Genomic DNA, 11,525 nt, shown 5'->3' with positions numbered 1-11,525 from the left:
GAGTATTTCGAAGCTACCTAATTCGAATTAGTGTCTTAGTGTGCGTGTATGTAATTTGAATCAATGTGATTTGAATTAATATGAATGTTTAATTTAATTTTTCCTATTTAAACTACATGAAAATGTGCTTCTGATTAATTTATGTATCGATTTTTAATTTGGCTGATTTATGAAATTTTGGTATAACTTTGTCTTATATGCGTATTTTACCCTAAAATTAATATATGAGAGTATTTTAATTTTATATTAAGTATATTTGTGGTGTAAATAAATTTAAATAATGCCCCTCGACGTCATAATAAATGCGATATAATAATAGAAGTAGAACAATATATTGTTGAATGAGTGCGTAGAATTTAGTTAAAAAATATTTTATATGCTTTCTAATTTTTCATGCATAAATTATTTTAACTGAAACGCTACACATTATATGTTCCTCATAATTAACCTAATATGGTTCTCGAATATTACATTACTACAATACTTTTTGACATTATTCATTATTCTTGTTATCAAATTCTTTTTCTTTATTTAGGTGAATCAGGCTCTCATTGCTATAAACTAGAGATAAATTAAATGATGATATTGCATGAAAAATAAAAATTGAAAATTAGTTTAAAATAAGAAAGAAACCCTCACAACCAAAAACTAGCACTCTTAATAATTATTCGTTTTGTAAAGGATAACTATTTTAGTGGACCATCTTTTACCGTAAGTCATTCATTGTAGAGGACTGTTTATTCATTTTGTTCAATGCACAAGGCGAGATTTAAATTAAATCTTAATACTTGTTTTACTTATTTAAACAGATTATCGAATTAAATATTAGATTAATTTAAGTTGGTTAATTGTTTATTATTTTAATAATCAGTAATCGTTAAAAAAGATGTCAAATACACTGTTTACCGTCAAATAATTATAAAAATTAAAAAGAAAATCGACAATACGTTTTTGTATTCACATTTGATGAGAATTATTAATGGAAAGAAAATAAGTAAGGAGTAATAGAATAATAAAAAACTCTTTAGTGAAAAACACTAAAATAAAAATGGGGTGAGTAATATTAAATAGAAAACAAGAACAACTCTAGGGGGAAAAAAAACAAGATAACAGACAAACATCAATATGATAAGTGCGTTAGTGCATATAAGTGAATGATACGTTACTTCCATGATTTTGAAATGCGCATTATAAGAGAGAAACAACAACAAAAGGTATAAATGCTTTCTACGAGGCTAAATTAATTTAAATCATTGGGTTCTAGTTCTTTTTATACGTATAAACTTTACAAAGTAGTTCCCTAAGTTTCCATTTTAATTTGAGAGAAAATGAGTTCCTTTGATCAAAGAATATTTGATTCTTAAGTAGTGAAGATGGTGAGACCGTCACTTTTGGACTTTTGGTGCATCTTCAATATGAATATTACATCTTAACAGTGAAAGTTTCCTTTTTGGTGCAAATATATACATTGAATTAAGAATCTAGAATTCATTTGACCCTTATATTGTTGGCCACAATATAATAAATTAATTAAGGAATTAACATTAAACATTTGCGTTCGAGATGTGTGAATACAGGTAGGATGAATGCACTAATCATGAAGTGGTGTTAGAAGGGGGAAAAATGAGTTCTTTCTTTAATTAGTTTACTCATGTTTAGGTGGGGATCGATGTGAAATTGAAATGGGTTGGTGATTTTAAAAGTGACACGGGTGATCGAGGACATAAAGCATTAAAGGACAATAATCGTACTAACCAAATTTATTGTAGCATAATTAATTTGGAGAATGTTGGTGGAGGGCGCAATATAGCTACCAGCAATTCTTTTAGATTTTGTCAAGCAACAACATCATATAAGCAAAGAAACTAATCAATTAGTTAAAGTAAGATGAAAAATATATAATAATATTACAATAATTAACATTATATATGAGATAAGATAACTATTAATTTTGTTTCTGAGTTTTATAAACCGTTAATAAAACAAATTCTGCGGTCACCTTTCCAGCCATGTCAGTAATTACATTAGAGAAAATACAGGGAATAACACTTTTTTTAAACAACGTAACAAATAGATTAAAAATAGAAAGTTAATTTTAATTTTAAAAATTAAAATTTGAATTAATTAGGTTTAATCATAATTTTAAATTTTTTTAATTTTTGCCGTCGTTCCCTTGCAATTTTGTGCCACTGCCACTGCTGTTGTATCACAATCCTGGTGCCCCACAGTTGCTGTCTCGTTACTTGTTTCTTATCAATTAAGTCGAATGTTTATTTTACTATGTATACAAATGGTTCTTTTCATTCTAAACTGAATGTTTATTTGGATATACCATTGGTATTTTACTTGATTTGCTTAACTTTGTATGCACATGCTCCATAGGATGTTCATTTTACTATGTATGCGGATGGTTCTTTTCACTAAAATATAGATGTTTATTTGGATCATACCATTTGGGTGAACAAAGCAAAACAGCACATGATGAAAGTGGCAAAGACATGATGCAGCGGCGTGGAAGCATGGGTAGAGGTGCAGCGTTGAAGCAGCGGCGGAACAAGGCCTCTGGCTTAGTGACGGTGCGACGTCACTTCGTGGGTTTTGAAATAGGCAGAATAGCGATGCACGAAGGATGGGGAGAAGACATGGCTGCGCAGCGGCAGTGGTGCAGCGTCCGAGCAACAGGAGAACTGCGATTCTCCTCGGCGACCGGGTTAGTGAGAAGAGCAGCAATGCGTGGTGGTTGAGGATGAAATGCGACGGTGCGTCGTTGACAAGGGGACAGTGGCGCGGTGTCAGGGTGACGACAGAACAACAATTCTCCTCACAGGATTAGTGACAGTAAGGGAGAGGGCGGCGTTGGGGAGCTTCATTGCCAGCGACGGTGGCTGCGTGCTATGGTAGGGGGCGGTGGGATAGCTTTGGTGAAAAAGGGGTTTAGGTTAGGAGGGTGACATTAGGTAAAAAAGAGGGTGAAGAGTGAAAGTAAAATTGGATGTTTAGTGAACTTGAAATGCGGCCCGTTGTTCGCATCTCCCATTGTTTACCTAGCGGAACCCATTACATTATTTAGAATTCAAATCTTCACGATTCAATTTAGTTGCTACACCAAGAAGCACAAGTGTATGCCACATCTCCTTGATAATTTTATGCATTCGTTTTTTACATGGGTTATCCTTGTGGGAGAAGATTTTTTTTCCGAGTAAAATACTATTTTTATCCATACTAATAAATTTACTTACGACAAAATGAAACTAATTTTATACCAAATAAAGATGAATTTCAATAAACAGAACCATTTGAATCCAAACCTAATCTAACCTATTTCTAATATCCAACTCGTCACCACCACTACCACTCTAGTCTATAATCCTTTACCACTACCAACCAAATCTTTCCTAATCCAACTCTCATCCTTAGCTCTCACCATCGCCACAGTTGCTGCCGCCACTGCCACAGTTGCCTCCGCCACTGCTACCTTAGCCTCCTTCTGTTTAATTACCACTATCACCATCTTCTCCTCAAATACTAGCTTCGTCTTCGATGACTTCCCCGTTAACGAAACCCTCTCTAAAAGTACGTCCTCAAGGACAAAGAAATCCAAGGCGAAGCTCACCAAAGAATTTGGATCGACCACGGTTGGGTGATATGGGATGAAATTTTCACTCCAAAAGCTTATTTTTCTTGGAAGGGCCTTAACGAAGGCAAAGATGGGCCTCTGAAAACCTTCGGAACCATTAAAGCATTCAAGATACTATAGGATGAATTCTCTGAGAAGGAGTTTGAGATCGAAAAGGGAGAATCTGAAGCATATTGAAATGCTTTGGACGACTTCGACGGTGATATAGTTGGTGACATTGAGAGATTGGCCGACACTAGGAAGATAGGTGGATAAGGAGGAGTTGGCATTCATGAGGGCTCCCACACACACCCTTCTTTTTTCGTCATCCGCTATGAGAAGGCCACAAGAGAACATGGATAGGCAAAGGTGGTGCCATTGTTGTACCTAAGCTTTGAGAAGGCCACAAAAAAATCAAGCAGAAACAACAAGTGAATGGTTGTGAGTAAAATATTCAACCAACAAATGTTTTGAGAAAGACACTTTTAACTTCTTCCGAACTTTAATTTCCTCTTTACGTTGGCTGCAACTTTAATCCATTTTAGAGATGAACTTATCTGCCACTTAAAAATGCCATATATGACAACCATAATTCCAAATGATCCAGTAATCATCCATCCAACAATACCCAAATGTAATACCCTAACATTCAAATTCTTATACTCGAGTCATAAGTCAATGATACTAAGGTGGTACGACTCAAGGTGGAGTTGTAGTACTTGTATATTTAGAATGAATTATTAAACGAGAAGCCTGAAAAGAATAAAAGAAAATCGCGAGCACAAACACACATGTAACGAAAGATATAACACGTCGGGAAAAAGTGGGATAAATAAAAACTCAAGGGAAGAATAGAGTTAAGAAAATATGTATATAAACATATGGATGATAGCCACTAGTCACGACTCGCGAAGTTTAGGTCAGCTAGGGTGACAGAAATAAAAACAGTTGATAACAATTTGTAAAACCTTGAAATTAATAATAATTAACTAATAAATTAATTGTTATTTAAAGAAAATAGATAAATTAAATTTTATATTTTAATGGAGTAGAAATAATTAAAATATGAATTTTAACACTAATTTTAAAGATTTTGGTCCAAAATTACGCCAACGGACCAAACCGGTTAGACCGGACCCAAGGCCCACATATATAAATCAAAGCTCAGCCACCTCTCTTCCCCGAAAACAATGAAACACGCTGAGCAAGGGAAAGGAAAGAGAAGAAACCCCAAACCCTTGTCTCAAAAAATTCAAATCCACGTAAATTTCAATCTGGAGTTTCGGTTGACGAGCCGTCAACGGCCACGCGTTCGCCTTGAAATTCTATACAAAACCACCGAACAATTTGGTAAGAAAATCACATTTTCTCACCCAGTTCTCCCCTTTTCAGTTTCAAAAATCCGAAGTCTTGGTATTGAGAAATTAAATAATTTTGATGGTTTAGGTGAACTCTAGCAGCATCACTGAGTTTTGTCCATTTGACTCGTAGGTAACGGTAAGAAAACCCTAACCCTTGTGAATTGGTGATTTAGTAAGCCCTATATTGATTATTGTAATATTGTATGAATTAGATTGTGTATCTTGTTGAATTGGAGGGTTGAGACAAAATTCTGGCGGTTAAACTTGTGAAATTGGCATATGGAAGCTTGAAGCTTATGAAAGAAAAGGTTTTTGAAGTGTTCCGCGCTTAGGGAGGAATCAACCAAGGTATGATTTTGGTTTCTCATAGATAACGTATAATGTTACATGAAAATTTAGGCCAATTAACCATAGGATAAGTTGGATTATGAGAACTTGTTAATGTTTAGTAACCTTGGTTTGAGGCATATCCTTTGATGTGGCATCCGTATTTTTAAGCGGGGTTCTTTCTTCCAAACCGGAGTTGTGATCATTTTCAAGGTTGTCCGCCATGATGATAGGATGACTTCCAGGTTCTCCGGCAACGGTGCCAATGTTTCGAGGGTTACTGATGACATGTCATCATGTCATGTTTTTCTATGCTTTTTCATACAAGAAATTGATGATTAGTGCTTAAATATTGTATTTTTTTGTACTTAAATGGTATATTTTCTTGATCTTTTGATTTTATAAATTTTGTAAGAAATAAGAAGAAAAAGAAGCAAAAGAGCACAAAATAAGTTAAAAAAGAAAAAAAAAAGAATTTTAGAGCACACTTTGAAGTGGAGCACGCTTTGGAACCTTAGGCCACACTTTTAAAAGCGTGGCCCATGACCATGAAACCGTGACATTTAGTAATGCCTTATGCATCATTAAAGCATGCATGCATTTAATAATGCCAATCAAGCTTTACGCATTACTAAGTAATATAAAGTAATTGGCATTATATATTCATTGGCTTATATGTTAAGTAAATGAAAGCATGTGGTATTAGTAATGCCATGAAAGCCGTGCATGTATCATTGGCTTAGTCATACTAGTATCATTAGCTTATTCATTAAATGAATGAATACGGCCAATGGAAGCATGCATGCATAAAGCATTTAATCATTAATGCTAATTGGAAATGAATGCAATGCATACGGCATTATTTAAACAAATGAACATGCATGAATCATTTGAATATGAAAACTTAAATGAATGAACGCTAGCGTTCATTAAAGTAACGGAGCGTTACTTTAAAATTTAAAGGGAAGCCTAGCGTTCATTAACAATGAGCGCCACATTACTTTTCTTACCTTTATCGTGATTATTGAGCTTGGAACCAAGGAACCATGCGCACAAGGGAGCGCTACGTTAAAATACTTCACTGAGCGGCTGAGCGCTACTACAAAGAAATTGTTATTCAAGATGAAGCCACCAAGATTCGAAGAGGAAACCAACGCAGGCCAAGGAATAGCGCTCACTAAGGAAGCGTGACGTTCACTAATTGAACGCTGGGAGAGGCCAAGCAAGGGAAGCATGCACAAGGAGTGAACGCAACGTTCACTTTATGAACGGAGCGCTCCACTGGAGCCTCACCAAGCAACCCTGACTCATGCCACTTGAACCAAGCCACTCCTGACCCATTCATTCAAGGCCACTTTTGAAAAGTCCATTGACACATCAAAGCAAGCAAAACTCATGGACATCACTCAAAGACACAAGATACAAATTAGATTAGGAATCTCATTTGAATTTTGTTTTCAATTTCAATTTTATTTTCATTTTTTATTTTGTAAAAAGCCTATAAAAAGGTATCAGTTTCATTTTCAAAAGGAGGCTGGCTCTACTAGAGAGCAGTAGGAGTAGAATAGAGAGATCTCTTTTAATTTTCCTTTTTGAATTCTAGAGAATTGAGATCGGATCTAAGATTGTTTCCTGATTTCATTTTCTTTCGTCTGCAACCTTTGCTTTCTGATTCTGGGTTTGTGAACTTTGATTGAAGAATTCTTTGGAGTTCTTCCTCTTGGAGTTCCATTGTTTTTCTGCTTTCTGAATTTAAGAATTAAAGATCTGATCTCAATTATTTCTTTAAGTTTCAATCTGAAGCAAGTTTTCACTTCTGATTTTCAATTTTTCTGCAATTTTTATTTCTGCTTTAGAATTTCTGCAAATCTACTTCATCTCTTACTTCTCTGCACTTTACAATTCCAGTTTTATTTTGAATCCTAGTTCCCAAATCCTTTATTCTTCAAGAAATTTAAGTTTCTCAGCAATTTAGATTCAAGCAATTTACATTTCTTGCACTTTAAGTTTCATGCAATTTACTTTTCTTGCAATTTAAGTTTCAGCTCTTTTACTTTCTTGCACTTTAAGTTTCTGTCCAATTTACTTTCTGCACTCTACTTTTACTACAATTTACATTCCGTTGCTCAATTTTACCCAATTCACCAATGTTAGCTTGACTAAACTAATCACCCACTAAAGATGCTTGATCCATCAATCCCTGTGGGATCGACCTCACTCTTGTGAGTTATTACTACTTGATGCGACTCGGTACACTTGCCGGTGAGTTTGTGTGGAAATCTAATTTACACCCATCAGTTACCTGAAACTGAAGGTCGACCTCGGAGGAGATCTGCTGTTGTGGCCGAAGCTGTTGCGTCCAACTTGTTGAACATTGAGATGTTGCTGATCCTTGATCACCGGAGGGTGGTGGTACCTGCAAGAGACTCCGATGCTTAAGTTAGCACGGGCTTTAAGAAGGTTTTTTGTGTAGAATCAGAGTATGAGTTATACCTGGGTGCTCCAGTGTATTTATAGTGGTGTGGGCTGACCTTTCTAGATAAGATAAGTTAGTTATCTTATCTTATCTTTGAGTGAAGTCATCTTATCTTAAAGTGAAGTCATCTTATCTTATAGGCCAACTGCCTTTGGAGTGAGCTGTATCCCTCTGTTTGGGCCTACTTGGGCCCTTATAGTGATTTGGCCGAGTTCTTTAAGGAGAGGTCGGTGGAGATCCAACCTTAAGAGGTCGGATGTTCTTGTCTGAAGTCAGCCCAGGTCGCATAGCTCGACACGGGGTATGAACAGTTAGGTTGGGCTAAGGGCCCAATATGGGTCCGGTTGGCCCGGTTTGGCCCGTTCGGTCCAATCTTGGTCCGATTTCTATAAAATTGGTATCGAAATTCTCGTCTCAATCTCCTCTATCATATTAAGCCGTAAAAATCACATTTTTGGCTTTCTAAAATAAATTCTCATTTATGGGCTAATTAGTCATTAATTAACCAGGTTTTACAGGATGGAGGTCTCCAACAACTTGGGCAAAGCAAATTTCACTCCCTTGTGCTCTTCTTGGATGACATCCACCTCTTGACAAACTCTCTTAATTTTAATTTCTTGTTCACCAACTCCTTCTATACATCCCTCATTGCTCAATCCATGTGTTGGAAGTTGTGCTCTAGCCTCCTTAACATCAACTTCACAACACAATGAGGAAGGTTCAACAATCTCAAATAGAATATTAGTTGATGTGGAATCATCTTCAATAGTAGGACTTGTCACTTGCTCAACTTCTTCCAATCTTTCATCATCCACAATATGCTCAAGAGGTTGCACATTATCCTCTTCAACATAAATTTCAAGCTCAATGGAAGAAGGTTCAACCACTTCCACAAAATCACCAACAACATCACTTGGTGTGGAAGTGTCTTCAAGCTTGAAATCTACCTCTTGTTCAACTTCGCTTAGGTCTTCAACCACTTCTTCTTTCTCAACAATCTCTTCCTCCTCCATTTATTGCAAGACATACCCCATCTCCTTGTCCTCATGTTGGGATTCTAAAGTCTCCTTCATGCTCCACTCTTCAATTGATTTCTCACCTTCATCCGTGGAGATGCTTTATCTACGGTATAAATCCCATGAGTCCAAGTTGGCTTTAATTTTGGCAAGGTTAGCCTCGATAGCTTTGTTTATCCTTTGGGCTTCCTCTTGCTTCTTTTGACGGATGATTTCTTGAAGCCGATCCATTGCTTTCTTGAAACAATCCCTTGCTCTTGTTCCACTTGGCTAGCATAAGTAGGATCATGTTGCTCTTGGACCAATGGATATGGATGTTCTTCCATGGAGGGTTGTGGTGGAAAGGGGAATTCATTTTGTGGTTGAAAGTTCTCATACATGGGAGGTGGTTCATCTTGGTAATAGTATGCAGGTGGTGGTTCTTGAGGGTATTGGGGTTGGAATTGTGGTGGTTCTAAGTATGGTTTATATGGCTCATAAGGTGGTTGGTATGGTGGATACAGATTGGGATCATATGGAGGTGTTTGGTGGTATGAGGCTTGTGAGTATGATGGTTGAGGGCTATATTGAGGAGGGAGTTCATAGGCATATGGTGGTGGATGTTGATAATCACAAGGGGGTCCACCATAGCCATTTGATTGGTATGCATCTTGTAATGGCTCTTGCTCATATTACATTTGGGAAGGTTGTTGCCAAGAAGGGTGATCAAATCCTTGAGGCTCCTCCCATCTTTGATTGTTCCATCCTTGATGCATGTTGTCATTGAAATTCCCATTTCTTACAACATAGTTGTAACCACACTCATAGCCAAATGGGTGAGAATTCATAGTGAAAAGAGAAAATAAAACAAAAACTAATAAGAAACAAGAGAAACAAAATTCTACAACTAGCAAATAAAGCCAAAGATCAAACTATTCACAATATTCATATATGAACAATAGCCAATAACATAACACCATTGCAATTCTCTGGCAACGGCGCCAAAAATTTGATAAGCGAGAATTATTGTCGATCCAGAAATTCCTCAATAGAAATAGAATTTCTTCGTTGTAAGCATACTTCCAAACCAACTAATAACTCTCACATCAAATTTTAATATTGGTTGTCACATGTACAAACCCCAATAAAAATTAACCGAAGTATTCAATACTCGGATCGTCTCACAAGGAATTGCAATGAAGTGATCAATTATTACTATAAAGGGGCAAAGGGGGTTTGATTTGTAGTTGGCAAGAAAAGTAAATAACAAGAAAGTAAATGACAAGAACTAATAAAGAAAGAGAAAGAACTCTTGGCTAGGCATAGGAATTGAGATCACCCATCCTTATCTACAAACCATGTATTGACAATTATGAGAGACCAACCTATTTAGTCTACTTCTATGGTTGAAATACGTATAATGTCTACCTCAGCGCTTGAAGTACGTCAAATAGGCTTTATCAACATCAATCCATAAGTCCTAACCTAGCTACTAATTGACTTAGTAGTAGGCTAGTGTTAATGGTTATCAAATTGACCACTAAGGGTTCTCAAATCACCAATTCAATGAGACCCAATGACTCAAGGTCACTCAATTCCCTTAGCCTAAGCCAAGAGTAAAGAAAATTACTCAATAACTAGAGAAAACATTTTATCAAATACCTAGAGTGTAATAAAAGTAAACATCATAAATGGAAAGAATTAATAAAAACCATAACTAACACAAACAAGAAATCAACAATAGCAATGAAGATAAACATAAAAAGACATGGAAATATAAAAATACATTAAAGGAAAATAAAATCAACAAGAGTGCATGAATATAAAAACAACTAAATAAAGGGAATGACAAGTAAAATTAGGAGAACAAAGATGTAATAACAAGAAAGTAAAAGGGAAGACTAAATCAAAACAAAAATTAAAAGTTAAATCTAAAAGAATTTAACCTAAACTATCCTAAATTCTAGAGAGAAGGGAGACCTTCTCTCTCTAGAATTCTAACCTACAACATAATGAAAAACTATACTATGACTCCTCCCTCATTCCCTTGCAATCCTTGGGTTCAAAAGCATCCGAAATCGCCCCCAGCATATTACCTTTAGTGAGGTCACGTGCCGCTTGTCACGCGTACGCATGGGTCACGCGCATCGCATTGCAAAATTCCTCTTCACGCGTGCGCGTGGATGATGTGTGCACGTCGCTGGCGAATCTCCTTCTCACGCGTACGCGTGGGTGACGCGTGCTCGTGGCCTTGAGTTCAGCAAATCCTCATTTCTTAATGAATTCTCCATTTTTGCATGCTTTTTCTTCCTTCCTTCAACCCAATCTTTGCCTTCTAATCCTGAAATCACTTAACAAACATATCAAGGCATCGAATGAAATTAAAGTGAATTAAAATTAGCGATTTAAAGGCCCAAAAAGCATGTTTTTACTCTTAAGCACAAATTAGGATAAATTTACAAAACCATGATATTTAATTGAATAAATGTGAGAAAAGTTGATAAAATTCCCTAAATTCAACACAAGATAAACCACAAAATTAAGATTTATCAGTGACGCAAAGTATGGCTACAGCTCAAAAAGTGTGGCATCCTTTTTGGCCACACTTTTCCCAGCTTTTTGGCAGGCTTAAAAAATTTGGCAAAATGAAAACTTTTTTATTTGCGTTACTTGACGTTTCAATGATCGGAGAACTCTCATGAGTTATCTAGCAACTTGATCAACTTTTGACATTTTTAAACATCAGTTGT

The sequence above is a fragment of the Arachis ipaensis genome, chromosome B08 (assembly GCF_000816755.2).
Source record: "Arachis ipaensis cultivar K30076 chromosome B08, Araip1.1, whole genome shotgun sequence".
NCBI lineage: Eukaryota > Viridiplantae > Streptophyta > Magnoliopsida > Fabales > Fabaceae > Arachis > Arachis ipaensis.
This window is presented reverse-complemented; position numbering follows the sequence as displayed.